At 39.1% G+C, this 18,454-nt stretch overlaps 1 protein-coding gene across 10 annotated transcripts in view; it reads left to right on the top strand.

Annotated features, from left to right (window-relative positions):
* The window catches only part of LOC124787743, a 55,867-nt gene that overhangs the window by 24,711 nt on the left and 12,702 nt on the right, over positions 1–18,454 (top strand). For 2 of the 10 annotated variants that reach the window (XR_007016002.1, XR_007016006.1), the window contains one exon: positions 11,834–11,933. The exons of 7 other annotated variants lie outside the window; for them this stretch is intronic. The gene's annotated coding sequence lies outside the window, so the exon portion shown is untranslated. Of the gene's footprint in view, positions 1–11,833; positions 11,973–18,454 lie in introns of all 10 variants that reach the window. One more of the 10 variants, XR_007016005.1, reaches the window with a different exon arrangement.

Consider the following 18,454-nt stretch of genomic DNA (forward strand, 5'->3'; position numbering starts at 1 on the left):
AGGTGAACTAGAAAGCAACTGGAGATCTGGTGTGAAAAAAGGCGAAAAGGTGTTGGTTATAGCTGTTATAGCTGGGCTATGTTGATCCTGTGGTGAACTTGGGTTGGTAGACAACGATGTGCACAAAGGTTATGTGGTTGTGTTGCCGCCAAAACACATTAAAGGGTGGAGCAATTCAGGAAAATTTAGAAAAAACTGTGTGTAAATGTAATGGTTTTGTGGCGGCAGATTGTGAAAAGGGCTAACAATTGTCTGACGAAGAAATAATGACGTTAAAACCTGTGGGAAGTGGCTAAAAAAGATCAGTGACGTGCGAAAAACGGAAATGGAAAAAAAGCGAAAGTTATTGTAACTTGCCGAAATGACTGTTTAATAGCTGAAAGGAACTGTCTGTGGACTGGAAACGGTGGATTTTGTAGCAGCAGTATTGTTGAAAGCGGAAAAAAATTTTTTTGGTTACGGTTTGGAAGTGGGTTCCGTATTATTGAGTATATATAGGCGGGATAAAATTGTGTGGTAGATTCGGTAAAGAGGAGAAGGTGAATACACAGTGAAACTACTTGCAAAAAAAGAAAGAGAAAATAAGATGACAGGAAAGATTTTGAAATGCAACAGTGACAATAACAAACGTAATTGTTGGGTTCAAATTAATGATTGAATATAATAGAGGGAAACATTCCACGTGGGAAAAATATATCTAAAAACACAGATGATGTGACTTACCGAACGAAAGTGCTGGCAGGTCGATAGACACACAAACATACACACGAAATTCAAGCTTTCGCAACAAACTGTTGCCTCATCAGGAAAGAGGGAAGGAGAGGGAAAGACGAAAGGATGTGGGTTTTAAGGGAGAGGCTAAGGAGTCATTCCAATCCCGGGAGCGGAAAGACTTACCTTAGGGGGAAAAAAGGACAGGTATACACTCGCGCGCACACACACACATATCCATCCACACATACACAGACACAAGCAGACATTTGTAAAGGCAAAGAGTTTGGGCAGAGATGTCAGTCGGGCGGAAGTAAAGAGGCAAAGATGTTGTTGAAAGACAGGTGAGGTATGAGTGGCAGCAAATTGAAATTAGCAGAGATTGAGGCCTGGCGGATAACGAGAAGAGAGGATATACTTAAGGGCAAGTTCCCATCTCCGGAGTTCTGACGGGTTGGTGTTAGTGGGAAGTATCCAGATAACCCGGCGGTGTAACACTGTGCCAAGATGTGCTGGCCATGCACCAAGGCATGTTTAGCCACAGGGTGATCCTCATTACCAACAAACACTGTTTGCCTGTGTCCATTCATGCGAATGGACAGTTTGTTGCTGGTCATTCCCACATAGAAGGCTTCACAGTGTAGACATGTCAGTTGGTAAATCACGTGGGTGCTCTCACACGTGGCTCTGCCTTTGATCAACACCACATACAAAGTTTGCCAAGGTAATCCCATTCCTGATGTCCAGGCGGAGCTTCAAGGAATCCTCAGAACCTTAGGCCCCCTACAAAACCTTTCACCTGACTCCATCAACCTCCTGACCCCACCGACAACCCGCACCCCTACCTTCTTCCTAAAATTCACAAACCCAATCATCCCAGCCGTCCCATTGCAGCTGGTTACCAAGCCCCCACAGAACGTATTTCTGCCTACGTAGATCAACACCTTCAACCCATTACATGCAGTCTCCCATCCTTCATCAAAGACACCAACCACTTTCTCGAACGCCTGGAATCCTTATCCAGTCTGTTACCCCCGGAAACCGTCCTTGTAACCATTGATGCCACTTCCTTTTACACAAATATTCCGCACGTCCAGGGCCTCACTGCGATGAAGCACTTCCTTTCACGCCGATCATCTGCCACCCTACCTAAAACCTCTTTCCTCATTACCTTAGCCAGCTTCATCCTGACCCACAACTTCTTCACTTTTGAAGGCCAGACATACCAACAATTAAAGGGAACAGCCATGGGTACCAGGATGGCCCCCTCATACGCCAACCTATTCATGGGTCGCTTAGAGGAAGCCTTCTTGGTCACACAGGCCTGCCAACCCAAAGTTTGGTACAGATTTATTGATGACATCTTCATGATCTGGACTCAAAGTGAAGAAGAACTCCAGAATTTCCTCTCCAACCTCAACTCCTTTGGTTCCATCAGATTCACCTGGTCCTACTCCAAATCCCATGCCACTTTCCTTGACGTTGACCTCCTCCTGTCCAATGGCCAGCTTCACACGTCCGTCCACATCAAACCCACGAACAAGCAACAGTACCTCCATTATGACAGCTGCCACCCATTCCACATCAAACGGTCCCTTCCCTACAGCCTAGGTCTTCGTGTCAAACGAATCTGCTCCAGTCCGGAATCCCTGAACCATTACACCAACAACCTGAAAACAGCTTTCGCATCCCGCAACTACCCTCCCGACCTGGTACAGAAGCAAATAACCAGAGCCACTTCCTCATCTCCTCAAACCCAGAACCTCCCACAGAAGAACCACAAAAGTGCCCCACTTGTGACAGGATACTTTCCGGGACTGGATCAGACTCTGAATGTGGCTCTCCAGCAGGGATACGACTTCCTCAAATCCTGCCCTGAAATGAGATCCATCCTTCATGAAATCCTCCCCACTCCACCAAGAGTGTCTTTCCGCCGTCCACCTAACCTTCGTAGCCTCTTAGTTCATCCCTATGAAATCCCCAAACCACCTTCCCTACCCTCTGGTTCCTACCCTTGTAACTGCCCCCGGTGTAAAACCTGTCCCATGCACCCTCCCACCACCACCGACTCCAGTCCTGTAACCCGTAAGGTGTACACGATCAAAGGCAGAGCCACGTGTGAAAGCACCCACGTGATTTACCAACTGACCTGCCGACACTGTGAAGCTTTCTATGTGGGAATGACCAGCAACAAACTGTCCATTCGCATGAATGGCCACAGGCAGACAGTGTTTGTTGGTAATGAGGATCACCCTGTGGCTAAACATGCCTTGGTGCACGGCCAGCACATCTTGGCACAGTGTTACACCGTCCGGGTTATCTGGATACTTCCCACTAACACCAACCTGTCAGAACTCCGGAGATGGGAACGTGCCCTTCAGTATATCCTCTCTTCTCGTTATCCGCCAGGCCTCAATCTCCGCTAATTTCAATTTGCCGCCGCTCATACCTCACCTGTCTTTCAACAACATCTTTGCGTCTTTACTTCCGCCTCGACTGACATCTATGCCCAAACTCTTTGCCTTTACAAATGTCTGCTTGTGTCTTGTGTATGTGCGGATGGATATGTGTGTGTGTGGTGAGTGTATACTCGTCCTTTTTTCCCCATAAGGTAAGTCTTTCTGCTCCCGGGATTGGAATGACTCCTTAGCCTCTCCCTTAAAACCCACATCCTTTCGTTTTTCCCTCTCCTTCCCTCTTTCCTGACGAAGCAACCGTGGGTTGCGAAAGCTTGAATTTCGTGTGTATGTTTGTGTTTGTTTGTGTGTCTATCGACCTGCCAGCGCTTTTGTTTGTTAAGTCACATCATCTTTGTTTTTAGATATATTCTTCCCACGTGGAATGTTTCCCTCTATTTTTTATAGGGGGAAAAAAGGATAGGTATACACTCGCGCACGCACACACACATATCCATCTGCACATACACAGACACAAGCCCCTTTACAAAACATTCCCATTGCTTAGGCCACAGGTCGTCCTATATCCACATAGGTACGCCTGCCCTTTGTACTTAGTAAATGCCAGTAACGCCCTCCCCTTATCCTGTCTGAGTAGGCCTCACGGTTCACTACCCTAGTATACATTTCTATGTATAGTATAATTAAGTATTTTCTTGTAAAGCTACATATCTACTCTACACTTAACATTCACTTCTTAATATATCATTTAATCCCTAGAGTCCTCCTCTACTGCTCAACTTCTATACTCTGGTAGGTACTATGTCTACCTATAATTCAAGTCCTATTATCATACTATTCCTCAATTTCCAGAGTATTTATTATACTGACTTTTCTTAAATAAGCATCATGTTTAACTCCAATTTTGCTTACATCTTTTTTATTTTTATTTATTTATTTATTTTCGTTATTCATGCCTCCTTCCTATGTACACTCGATGTAAACCACGGAAACCAGGAAGGACTTCTGTGATAGAGGTATGTGAATATGGAAAGAGGGGAAAAATAGATAGGTCCTCAAATGAGAAGTAAGAAAGGAAATAATTAAAAATGGTTGCTAAGATCGAAGAAGAGAAAGAAGATGGCCCCAAAAACAGGAAAACCTTCCCACCCTGCATCCCCAGGATCCCTACCTCTCAGGTACTTGAGTGAGACACCGGAGGAGGTTTGGTGTTAAATCATCTCCTACAGAATGGACATTCCCACCTTCACCCTTGAGGTCCCCTAAGGAAATCTTAGCAACCCTATGGAAATGGCAAGTGATTAAGAATCATGCACACTTGTTTTGTGAGGGCTGTTTGAAAAGTGTGGTGTGTGTTTTGTGTTAATCATGATTTATCTGCTGTTGTAAATCATGCTTTACGATACCCATCCCTTTCAAAATTGATACAAACCCTCCCATTTACATCACATCTCATAGAAGGTATCAGATATTCTATACAAAATATAAAAAATCCATATGCTACTGTAAAATATTATTTAGCTCTTCGTATTATATTTTATACACACATAAAATACTCTATTCATTTCATTTTATGCCAATATCATTTTCTTTCTTATTCTGTGATTCTTCTTCTTCTTCTTCTTCGTTTCACCCAACTTTGGGGTACGTTGAATCAATCACTTCTGTGTGTTCTGTGCCTTTCTTTTCGCCCAGTACTGCTTCATTCTTTCTGATCTTGCTTTTCTTTCCTCATCAGAGATGACAATCGTTCTTTTCTTTCTATTTTGGAGCTGGAATCCCTCTTTTCTGTCTTTGCTTATCATTTTTGCGGTCCTGTCTGTGAGCATTTTTTCTGTGATGTGTAGTTCTCTTAAGTCTTTCTCTGTTTGGATAAACCAATTTGGTTTGGATTTTTTATTCCTGAAGTAGTCAAACATTCTTTTTGTAAGTCTATTTGGGTTCATTCTGAGAATGTGCCCATAAAACTCAATTCTTCTTTTCCTCATTGTATCCGAAAGTTTTTCTGTGGTTTTGTAGAGTGTTTCATTTTTGGTACGAATTAGTTTGTCGTTATGAAATTTGGGGCCTAAAATTTTTCTCAATATTTTTCTTTCTTTGATCTCTAGCCTTTCAATTGGGCTATGGTTAGTGATAGATAATGTCTCAGCTGTATATAGTGCTTCTGGTTTAATGACAGTGTTGTAATGTTTTATTTTTGAATTCCATGAGAGGGACTTTTTATTATAAGTATTTTTAGTAAGCTGAAAGGCTAGTTCAACTTTGTTTCTTCTTAATTCTATTGCTTTTTTCTCAAGGGCGTTCCAGCTAATCCATTCACCAAGATATTTGAATTCTTTAACAATTTCGATCTTTTGGTCTCTTACTTTAAAATATTTCATTGGCTTTTTTATATTTGTGATTATTTTGGTTTTTTCAAAAGAAATTTTAAGGCCTATTTTCTCTGCTTGTTCCTGTAATTCGAGGATCTGTTCTTTGGCTTCTTCCCATGTTTCAGCTAGTAGGGCCATATCATCTGCAAATGCTAGGCAATTAACCTTGATGCCTTTGTTTTTTGTTCCTAATCGGATTCCAGTATTGATTTTCTTGTTCCATTCTCTTACTATTTTTTCTAGGGCACAGTTAAATAACAATGGAGAGAGTTCATCACCTTGTCGTACTCCAGTTTTTATCTCAAATAGGTCTGAGAGTTCTCCCATAAATTTAATTTTGGAGTATGTGTTGGTGATGGTTTCTCTAATTAGGTTTGTAGTTTTATTGTCTAGGTTCAATTCTTTTAATATGGAGATTAGAGATTCCCTGTCTGTGGAGTCGTACGCCTTTTGAAAGTCAATGAATGTGATGACATACACTTTTGCTCTCGATTTTTGGTAGGCCATAAGATTTTTGAGGTTTAGAATTTGTTCTGGGCAGGATCTTCCCTTTCTGAAGCCTGCCTGGTATTCTCCAAGTTGACAATCTAGCTGGGGTTCTGCTCTGTTCAAAAGGACTTTAGACAGTATTTTGTATGTTACGTCAAGGAGCGATATCCCTCTGTAATTGTTGGGGTCTGTTCTGGATCCCCTCTTATGAATTGGGTGAATGAGGGCCATCTTCCATTCATCCGGAATTCTTTCTGTTTTCCATATTTCTTCAAATATGTTTTGGAGAGATTCTATGGCATTTCTATTGACATTTTTCCACAGTTCAGCTGTAATTTGGTTCTCTCCCGAAGCCTTATAGTTTTTGAGATTCAAAATGATTGATTGTAGTTCCTCGACGGTGGGTGGTTCTGAGTTAGGACTTGTTGAAGTTGAGTTGCTGAAATCCATTTTTTCAATTGGTTCTTTACAGTTGAGAAGGTTTCTGAAATATTCCCTCAAAATTTTGCAATTATCCCTGCTGTTGTGTGCAATATTACCATTTTTATCTTGTAATTGGAGTGTCGGTGGGCTGTACTTGGTTATTTTTTGTTTAAAAGTTCTGTAAAAGCTCCTAGTCTTGTTTTTGTTGAAGTCTTCGTTGATCTGCAAAAGGAGTTGATCTTCTTGTGCTTTTTTAATTCTTTTGAGGTTTTTACTCACTAGTTTTCTTACACTCAGGAAATTTTGCCTATTATATTCATTTTTCTGAGATTGCATCTGTTGCCATGCTTCCTTTCTTTGCTCAATAAGTTTGTCACATTCCTCTGTCCACCATGCGTGTTTTTTGATTTTGGTTATAGGTGCTATTTGTTCAGCTTTGGTTAGTAGGCTTTCCTTCATTTGATCCCAATTTTGGTTCCTTATATCTTGAGTCGCGAGGGGAAACTCCTTCGAATTCATTATCTTTTCTGGATCGTATCTTCTGCTTTTGGGTTTACTGTTTCTATCTTTCCTTTTGGGGATAATTTTGAGTTTTATTTTAGAAAGATAGTGATCAGAATCCAAGTTTGCTCCTCTGAGTACTTTGACATTTTGTATTTCTATATGGTGTTTCCATTTTATCGCCACATGATCAAGTTGAAATTCACCCAAGTGTGGGTTTGGTGAGGTCCATGTCTTCTGTTTTCTGGGTAGTCTCTTAAAGGCTGTGGATTTCAGGATCAAGCCATGCACTTGGCAGAGTTCTACTAATCTGACTCCATTTTGGTTAGTTCTATTGTGCGCTGGGTAGTTTCCAACAATATTTTTGTATTTCTTCTCTTTTCCTACTTGAGCATTGAAGTCCCCCGTAAGTATGATGTTGTGTTTGTCTGGGATCTTTTGCACCGCGTCATCTAGTTGTTCCCAAAAACGTTCCACCTTTTCCTTATTTTTCCTATTGTCTTCATTTATGGGGGCATGTGCATTCACAATTGTGTATACTCTATTAGCAGATTTAAAAGTGAGTGTGGAGAGTCTTTCCGATTGTGATTGAAAGCTGATAATGGAGTCTAAAATACTTTTATCTATTATAAAGCCCGTTCCGAGGTGGGGTGTGTTTTTCATTATTCTTTTGCCTACCTTTCCTTTGTATATTCTGAAACCTCCGGAATCAAAATTGTTTTCATCTATGTATCGAGTTTCTTGTAGTGATGTTATGAGTATTCTATGATGTTTGAGGGAATCTGTAAGATGTTTTAATTTTCCTGTTTTTAAAAGAGAGTTTATATTGAAAGTAGCTATGTAACTTGTTTTTTTACATTTCAATTTGCTTGATGTCTTATCATGTCCCGATTCATCTCTGTGCAATGCTGCAGACTCCCCAGAATCCGATAGTCTGCTTGCGCACCTTGGTGCGGTGGATTGTCCACCTGGGGTAATTTGTTTCACGTTACACTCTTCCATGATTGATAGTATTATGTAAGGGGTGACTCTTCGAGCCACAAATTTACAACCACGGTTGTTAGCCCTGGAGGTTTTTCCCAGCCGCCCCTAACCTGGGGAACAGACGCTGACCAAAGACCGCCCAATGTGAGACAGTCGCCTTTGGATTTCTGGTCCTGTGTTGGTCCACGGGTGGTATTTTATTTCCCACCTACCCTACATATCTGTAGAGCTTTCCCCTATCCGCCACCTGGGGACGCGCCCGGTAGGGGAACAGGTTCCCCCTCGGGATTCTCTTGGATTGTTTTTTTTTTTTTTTTTTTTTTTTTTTTTTTTTTTTTTTTTTTTTTTTTTTCATATCCAATTTTCTAGGTTATAAGATTATAGGATAGTTTAAGATTTTATAAATAGATGATAGAATAGTTTAAAATTTGCAAGGAATTTGGTGCAGGAAAACTATTATAGAAGGAACACCGAAAACAACTCGGGGATCTGATGGTCATCACTCCGCCCATTAACTCAGAACGTTAACATCCCTATAACTCCGCACGGATCCCATGGATCTGATATTAACTTCACTTGAGCAAGTGCCAACCAGTACTTCTTGATAAATTTTGTTTGAAAGTCTTCCCATGAGGAAAAGTTCTCAATAGTTACTGTTCCCCATTCGGAGGCCTCTCCTAGAAGGTAACCCACAGCAAATTCAATCTTTTTAGAATCGTCCCAATTTTTCGGTGTAAAGCTTGGTTAAACCTTTTCAAGAAATGTGTCAGATGTACCTCTCCATCAGGCTTAAATTTAGGGAATTGTCTCAATAACTTCGAATGAGCTCTCCATTGCAAATCAGTAACTACTTCACTGGTTAACACCACATTAGGAGAAGTTACTCGTTTTTCTACTTGTTCCTGCATAAATTTGAATTCTCTCCAGAGTTCGTCTATGCCCTTCCTGGTATCAGTAAGTTCAGTAGAAGCCATAGGGTACACATTCCCGGATGTTATCCTCTCGGTAACGTTTCTTTCTATAATTTCGTCAACTTGTTCTTCCAAACTACTTACATTTACAATATCAGAGTTTGCTATTTTCTCATTAAAGCTTTTTCCTACATTATCCACTCATGTACTTACACCTGTAATTTGCGATTGAATGGCAGTATTAATTCGCTATGCTTATCAACGTTCTCTTTCAAAGCATGCCATCACTGCTTTACCACATTAAACTTGGCATTACATACATCCTCCAATGATCCTAACTTTTCATTAATCTCTAATTCTACACTATTACATTCTCATCAATATTCAGTTCTAATCTTTTTGTCAGATCCTGAAAATTATCCTTCTGTTTTTGATTGAAGCCAGTAAACATTTGATTTACATGAACATTTAAAGAATCAGTTAGTTCCTTCTTTAAATCTAATTTCCAATTTTCAACTTTACCATTTAGCATGTTAAATTCATTCTTTAAAGCATCCGTGCTTTCGAATGGATTACTAAATTTTCTACTCTGTGCATCAACGTTGGCACTTAATAAACCTAGATTGGTTGCTTTACTATTCAAGGTTTCACTTTGGTTATTTAGAACTTCACTCTGAGCATTTAAAGTTGTACTCTGATCAAATAATTTATCATTTAACTGAGTATTTACTGAGTCTGATTTAAGACTTTGATCTTCTAATCGAGAATTCATCAAGCCTGATTGTATACTCTGACCTTTAATTAGATTTACTAACTCAGACCAGTCAGGACCTTCTTTGCTAATTTTCATAGCCATGGCTGATTCTGAAGTTTCTCTAACTTGTTGTATACTGTCCATACTTCTATAGGCTTTAGCTCTTGTGAGCATTTAATACTAATTTCAATTATACCAATTACACAGTAAAAGTTCACCCCACAGTATTTTGTAACACTTCTTACTAGAGTATTAAGTTTTTATTTCACGCTCACCCGGCATAGAATTCTTGCTTTGTGGGTGGGCAGATGTGGCGGCAGGTCAGCACCGGTGAACAGAAGGTGGTGCAGGTGGCGGTGGATGTAGGTTGGTTACCGCGTCTGCATCCCCGTGATGTGTGTTAGAGCTGTATACTCCCCGCACTGGATCTTCTTGGTTAAATCGTCCTAGGCGTATCTCTTCTTAGTCTAATACATCAAAATCTTCTCTCCGGTTTTTTACGTTGTGACTCTCTTACATCTTCCCCTTTTTTACTTTCACAAATTTTCTCCATCTGATACTTTGAGCTTAATTCAATTTCTTGGAATGATTCTTTCGTCTCATTATGCTCGGTTGCTGTGGCAACACATGATATCTTCTTATCTCATTTTCGTCTCAAAATTCCTGTTTTCTTCTGTCCTTTCACACTGGTCTCCACATTCTAACGATTTGATGACTAAGAGTATGTGAAGTGTAAGTGCAGACTTCCCACTTCTCTTATGTAAGTTGACTTACTTGGTGTACATAGCCGATCTTCTTCTCTGGATAGTCGGCTTCTGGAATCTCTATAACCTTCGTCTCCGAAGAATGATGCTAGTTACAGGAACCTTAAAGACTCTCTCTCTCTACTTGCGAAATATTTAGGTACTGCGAAGAATACTTTTCAACAACTGCCGGTATATATGAGCTTCATAAAGAACAAAATTCACACTTTGCATATAAACATTTGACTTCTTGTAAGTCACTTGTATTGTCTCACATTAGAAAAAGATTTAAGTACATTTTAGAAGAGAGTTGGCTTAACAACCATAGCTCTATTACAAACAAATTGTAAAAAAGTCTTGCCTCCAGCAAGTCCAAGAAAGAGTTTTTTCAGAATTCCGAATCTCAAATGTTGATGTTATGTATAACAATGGTCACTGATATGATTAACACAGAATAACCTAGATGTTCCATAGTTCTTCCTTGCTCTTTCATTATGACTTCCAAGTATCAACCGACAAGTACTTGTCGGTGCCGTTTGACCACCGTGTCTACAGTCTTCTCATGACAAACTTCAAACCTGCACACACAAACATGCGACGCGCAGTATGTACGATTCTATCATCCTACTTTCACATCTAAAATATCGTGTGTTCGAGATGGTAGAAGGCCGAGTGGTTCTAAAATTTACGCTGAAATTCTTGAAACACTACAATCTGTCTTCAAAAGTCTGCCAATTCTGATTTTTCGGCATTCCTGTGATGTCCTCCCATGAGTCAAACAAAACCTATGAAAATTTTTGCCATCATTCTTTGTGTATGTTCAGTATCCTTTGTTAATCATATTTGGTATTAGTCCCACTTGTTTAAGCAATATTCTAAAACAGGACAAACAAGTGTTTTGTAAGCCATGTCCTTTGCAGACTGACTGTACCTTCCTAGTATCCTACCAGTGAAGTGAAATCAGCCACTTATTTTATTTAAGGCTGACCCTATGTGGTCATTCCATGATGACTCCCAACTGGACCATGGAATATACACAATTATTTGTATAAGTTGCCTGATTCTAATTGCACTCATTAATATTGGAGACATTGGATACTTTGTGTTTACTTTTTTTTAGTGCAAAATATTATTTTTGGGAAATTTAAATCAAGTTGTCAGCTTTAGCACCACTTCAAAATCTTATCAATATTTGAATTGATATTTGTGCAGTTCTTTTCCAGATAGCACTTTGTTAATATAAAGAATCACTTTATTCAATGATCATTAAATTATTAGAAGACATATCTGCTTGGTGCAAAAAGTGGGGGTTGATCCTAAACAATAACAAGTGTTAGGTCCTCCAAAGGAGTACTAAAAAAACAAAAAAAATCCATTAATGTTTGATTCCGCAGTAAATCACATAAATTTAAAGAGTTGTCAATTCACCTAAATACTGAGGTATTAGGATCACAAACAACATGAATTGGCACTATCACATAGAAAATGTTGTTTGTAAGGCAAACCAAAGACTGTGTTTTATTGACAGAACACTTAGAAGATGCAACAGACCTACTAAAGAGATTTCCTGCACTACACTCTTCTATCTTCTTCTGGAGTGTTGCTGTACAGTATGGTATCCGTAGCAGGTAAGGTTGATGGAGAACGTCGAAAAAATTCAAAGAAAGGTAACTGATTTTCTATTATTGTTAAGTAGGGGATAGAGTGTCACAGATTTGATTCATCAGTTGGGAGTCACCATTCTTAAAATGAAGGTGTTTTTCATTGCAGCGAGATCTTTTCACAAAATTTCATTTACCAACTTTCTCCTCCAAAAGTGAAACTATTATGTTGACTTCCACGTACATAGAGTGATTGGCCACTGTAGTAAAATAAGGGCAATCAGAGCTCACGCAAAAAGGCTTAGGTGTTCATGTTTTCCACATGGTATTTGACAGTGGAGTCGTCAAGAAACGGGGTGAATGTGGTTCTGACAACACTCTTCCAAGCACTTAAGTGTCTTGCAAATTAGTCGTGTACCTGTAGATGTAGATAACTGCATCATCTCCCTAAGGTCTGAAGTTATTATTAATATTGTCTGCTAGGTCAACATGAACAGCAACACTCCCAATACATTTCCTTGGGGTATTTCTGAAGTTATTTCTGTCAATGACTCTCATCCAAGGTAACATGGTGTGTCCTCCCTACCAAGAAATCCTCAGTCAAGTCACAGATTACATCAGGTAGTTACTGACCAATACTCTTAACTTTGGTTCGCTGCAGATTACTGGAACACATTCTGAGTTTCAGCATAATGAATTTCCTTGAGACAGAAAAGCTTCAGTCCCTAGATCAGCATGGATTTAGGAAGCATCACTTGTGTGAAACTCAGCATACCCTTTTCTTACATGATATCTTACAAACCGTGGACTGAGAGCAACAGGCAGATTCCATATTCGCAGATTTCCCGGAAGCATTTGGCACATTGCCCCAGTGCAGAATGTTGATGAAAGCCTGAACATATTTGATGAAGGTCCAAGCATACAGATTAGATTCACAGATATGAGAGTGGCTCAAAGGCATTTTAAGTAATAGAATCTAAAGTGCATGTCATTTATGTTGGCGGCCGAGTTTAGGTTTGTTCTGCGCATCTGACGTCACAAAACACAGTCAGCCAATGAACAGAGATCGACGTTGCCAGATCTCGACTGCAGTGCAGAGCATGGACGAGTGTCTTCAGTTTTAGAAACGTTCAGTCATAAATAAAGTAATAGAACAAAAGCAATGTCTTGATAGCAGACTTTCTTTTATAGAAAGTTTGGAAAAAGCATTCTTTATACCAATTGCTTCATATTCTATTAATTAACTAAACCAATCAAGCAATAAGACTCCTAATTCAGGCAATAGCAAGGAAAGGTGTTTGTATCAATCTTACGAACCGCTTTTTCGCAATAAAGAACAGCGGTAATTGTTTATTTCCTATTGTACTTCGACGAAACATGAATATTCATAGTCATACCACAGTCTAATATGTTAGACTGTGGTCATACCAACAGTGTTTGTCAGTATTTTGCGTGACGTGTTAGAGTCCTCAAGGAGTTATATTGACAGACGAGCTGCGTTAGCGTAAAGGTGAAGGTGTTGGGCTACTACGCGAAGGGTTATGAGTGGAAACCTTGTACGGCGCTTAATATTTTCTTTATTTAAAAACAATATTGAAGTGCCATACTCCACGAATTTTATTCGTTTGAATGCAATTTTTTGAAATTTCTAGTGCTTTGTCTCTTCATTAACCCTTTTGCTGCTGCAGACACTTGCTCCCCGCATTCCACATTGTGCGAGATTTTGTCATCACTGCAATGCTCGCCTGTGCAGACACATGGTGTTCCCACTGCTTTGACACACTTATCATTCGATTTCACAAAAACTATTTGATTTTTACACGTCTTCTTGACTGATACCTTCCCCCCATAAATGACTTAATATTGTTTCGATGTGAAATGCAGTTATTATGCAGCATTAAATGTAGTAAACCATTGCACGAAATTTTGAAGAGTTTGCAGAGGTAAAAGTCCATAGCGTATACTTTCCGTATGGTCGATTTTAGTTGCCACAATGTTGAGAATGGAATATGGACAAGATACCTAAATTTCATATAAAATTACTGTATAACAATATCTCATTTAATTTAAGTACCACATAGGTGTCGTATGTAATATTGAGAAATATTCCGTCTCTTGCGACTGTAATAAAAGTTTCATTTACACCGGGCGCGTTTGGCTTTATTTTAAAGCACTTCAATCAATGAAAGATATGGCACATACACAATGGTACTCATGCTCTCTTTCTTGTTTTTGTTCCACAGTCACAGTTTTACCAATGGTATTGAAATATATTCCTCTTCTGCAACTGTAATAAGCGACTTATTTAGACCAGACACGTTTCTCTCTTTTGAAGCATCTTCAGTGGACAGTATTTTGTCTCCTCCATTGCCAAGTCACCTTTCGTAGTTTTGTGCTGTGGTAACACAATATTCAATGTTTGTGTTGGTTGATCAGTGTTTTAGCAAATAAATGTTGTTTGTGTGTGCCACACACAAAAATTATATTTGACATAGCTCAGAGCACTTCACTGATAGACAGTATATTCAAGTCCTAATGTTTTTGTAAGTCCACAGTTTTGTTTAATGTATTTTGTCTACTGCCTTTTGATTGATTGAAGTGCTTTAAAATAAAGCCAAACGTGCCCGGTGTAAATAAAACTTTTGTTACAGTCGCGAAAGATGGAATATTTCTCAGTATTACATATGACACCTATGTAGTACTTAAATTAAATGAGATATTGTTATACAGTAAATTTTATATGAAATTTAAGCATCTTGTCCACATTTCATTCTCAACGTTGTGGTAACTAAAATCGACCATACGGAAATTATACTCTATGGACTTTTACCTCTGCAAACTCTTCAAAATTTCGTGCAATGGTTTACTATATGTAATGCTGCATAATAACTGCGTTGAACATCGAAACAAAATTAAGTCATTTGGGGGGGGGGGGGGGGGGAGAGGTATCAGTCAAGAAGATGTGTAAAAATCAAATTTTTGGGTCAAATAGTTTTTGTGGAATCGAATGATAAGAGTGTCAAAGCAGTCGGAACACCATGTGTCTGCACAGACGAGCAGTGCAGAGACAAAATCGCGCACAGCACGGAATGCAGGGAGCACGTCTTTGTAGCAGCGAAAGGGTTAATGCAGCCATGGTGGCTTTACTTCATGAACTGCGCGCTCCCCCCTAAACGTAAGCTTGCGAACTATGCTATACTATGGCGCTGCTTCTCTCGGCACGTGCGTCGTGTGCAATTAGCAACGCAGCGATCTCCCGCGTCTGGGCGGGCATGCGCGAGCCGCCAAGATAAAAAAATTGAACTATAGTACATGAGAATATATGAGTAAAAGTATCACCACACATGTATCTTGAGAATGTCTTTATACTATCACACATCTAGTTTTGGAGGCACATTACCACCATCCTCAGGCCCACTGCCAGAAGAGAATTTGATTTCCACGGTACATTTACTGTGGGATCCTTGTTACTAGTCCATGTGTGCTAGTAACAAGGATCCCACAGTAAATGCGCCAAGGAAATTAAATACTCTTTTGGCAGTGTGCCTGAGGATGGTGGGTAATGTGCTGCTGAAACTAGTTGTTTGATAATATAAAGACATTTTCAAGATATATCTGTGGTGGTACTTTTTCTCATATATATCATCAGCTGAATCCCTCGTCCATGCAATAAGATCAACAGCTGTAAATAGAACACTGTATGTTGTCCTTGATGGAGAGTGTTCATCAGGTGTGACCTAGGGAAGTGTGATAGCACAGCTCGTATTCTCTGTATACAGAAATGATCTGACATGCAGGGTGAGCAGCAATTTATGGCTGCTTACTAACGATGCTGTGGTGTATGGGAAGGTGCTGTCATTGAGCAACTGTAGGAAGATACAAGATGACTTAGACAAAATTAATAGTTGGTGTGGTGAATGGCAGCTAGCTCTAAATGTTGAAAAATGTAAGTTAATGCAGATGAGTAGGAAAAACAATTCTGTAACATCGTAATAAATCACTGGTAATGTGCTGCTTGACACAATCACATCGATTAAACATCTAGGCATTATGTTGCAGAGTGATATGAAATAGAATGAGCAAATCAGGTTGACAGTAGGTAAGGCAAATGCTTGGCTTTGTTTTATTGAGAGAATTTTGGGAAATTGTTGCTCATCTATAAAAGAGACAGTGTAGAGGATGCTAGGGCAAACCATTCTTGAATATTACTCGAGTGTTTGGGATCCCCATCAGATCAGATTGAAGGAAGACTTCAAAGCAGTTCAGTGGTGTGCTGCTGATTTGTGACCAGTAGGATCAGTCAGCACCAAGTATTACAGAAATGCGTTGTGAACCAAAATGGGAATCCCTGAAGGGAAGAAAAAGCCTGAGGAAATTTAGAGAACTGCCAGTTGAGGCCAGCTGCAGAACAATTCTAGTGCTGCCAAAGTACATTTCACATAAGGACCATGAAGGTGTGAGAAATTAGGGCTTGTACAGAGAGTTATAGACAGTTGCTTTTCCCTTGATCTGTTTGCAGGTTAAACTGGGAAAGTAACAACTACTAGTGGTACATGGTTCCTTCCCCCAAGCACAATACAGTGGCTTGCCGAGTACCTATGTAGATATAGATACTCTAGACATTGATAAACATTGGTGTGGTATGAAGCTCAACTCTATATTCACCTGCTTCCTGGGCTTCAGGATGTCATCTTTCGCTTGACCAATGTGTTTGGAAGCCATGTATGTTGGAATCAAGAAGGTCATTGTAAACAGGTGCGACTTGTGCTTTTTTCCAATGATTGTGTAACATTTTTTGTTTGTGGTACCCACTGTATATTATGGTTAAAATGCAAGCTAAGTCAGATGCAAATTCTGTTTATAATCTGACAGGGATTCCATTCAGCCCTGGATTCTTGTTTAATTTTACCAATTTCTTCTGACTCTCAATGTTATTGATACTAGTACCTTTATCACTCATATTTGCAGTGGGATGAGAATTAAATTGTGCATTACTTCTTTGTATTACTTTGTAAAGGAACATTTTTATGCAGTGTTCAGTATTTTTGCTTATGTTGTGCTACCCAATTAGTGTTAATCTTGCCTTTGAGGTGCCTGAATGATCTATAGATAGCGGGCTTGTAATATATTAATACTGGTTTGGGAAACTTGGTAAGTGGGCCTTCATGGGGTACATATTTGGCACCCATTTTGAAGCATCTGCCACTTCAAAATGTTCGCCTTTTTGGGTGCCTCAAACAAACCTGGAACCAATTGTGCTGCATTCTTTGTACACATTCAATATACCCTGTTTCTCATATTATCTAGGTGTCTCAGATAGGTGAGCGATATTTTTGGGTGTGAACAACGAGTGTATTTAAGCATCTACTTTGATCCATTATAAGCGATGTTCTACTTTAAAAAAAACAATTTCAAATAAAATATTTTGGGACAATTTGGTGCTTAAAATTCATTGCACTTAACTCACATTAAGAATAATAATCCCCTGACTGCCCGTATACAACTATTTAGAGAATTGCACCTATTAACAACTGCTCTTAATACATAAGTGTGAATACTAACTTGGTTTAGAGCAGAAAAATAATATTTACGAATCAGGCACAAAAACATGAACAACTGGAGCACAACAGTGAAAAAGAGATAGAATATAATGAATGGAATATACATTTGAATCCTCTCATTAGGATGAAGATGACCAACAATAAACAGGCTGGGTAAAAAAAGAGGTGCTGAAAGGATACCAAAATCACCCCAAGAATGGATCCAAAGAGGCACACTACACAAACAAAATTTAGCAAAAAAAAAAAAAAAAAAAAAAAAAAAAAAGTGAAACAACATTTGTAATCAGAGTAGTACTCCTAATGTGGCGGTAAGTCACAGTGAGTGTTGAACTCCGAGGAAACAAATAGGTACAACATTGAAGCCTCTTAGACTAGCCTAGTCTTTTCAAATTTATATTTTTGTGAAGTCCTCATAAGACTCATAGACCATATGAAAAGTCTCTGTAGCAGGTTCGCTTACTTAAAGCTGAATATCTGATGGCACAGCCTTGATTTGCTACATTTTGATTATGCACTGTATGACACGAGCAGGGTGGTGCACTATAATTATGATGATAAGCTGCCTTTCTCAGTTCCATTCATTACGAGACAGATAAAATCCAATCATTGATGCTTTGAGGAAGCAGATAACAATGGGTGCTATGAAGAATAGCGAAGTAAATTTTCATTGTGAAATTGATCACTCAGGAAGAGCTCCTTTGTATGTAGGAAAGACACAACAGAACGAAAATATGTTCATTTACATTGACAGAGTTTTAAAATATTCACTTTGTGTTGGTTACAACCACAAAGAAAAAATGTCACTAACTTAAAAGGCAAATCTGTAGTGCACAATTCTTTATCTCTTTGTTTTCATCAAAAATGTATATTTCATTTATTAAAAAATTTATTAGTGACTCAACCATGTTTTTGACTAATGATGTATCAACTAATTTGCAATTAAAATGTTTTCTCACTGAAGAACTCATATGCATATTTCACTGTATT

The sequence above is a fragment of the Schistocerca piceifrons genome, chromosome 3 (assembly GCF_021461385.2).
Source record: "Schistocerca piceifrons isolate TAMUIC-IGC-003096 chromosome 3, iqSchPice1.1, whole genome shotgun sequence".
NCBI lineage: Eukaryota > Metazoa > Arthropoda > Insecta > Orthoptera > Acrididae > Schistocerca > Schistocerca piceifrons.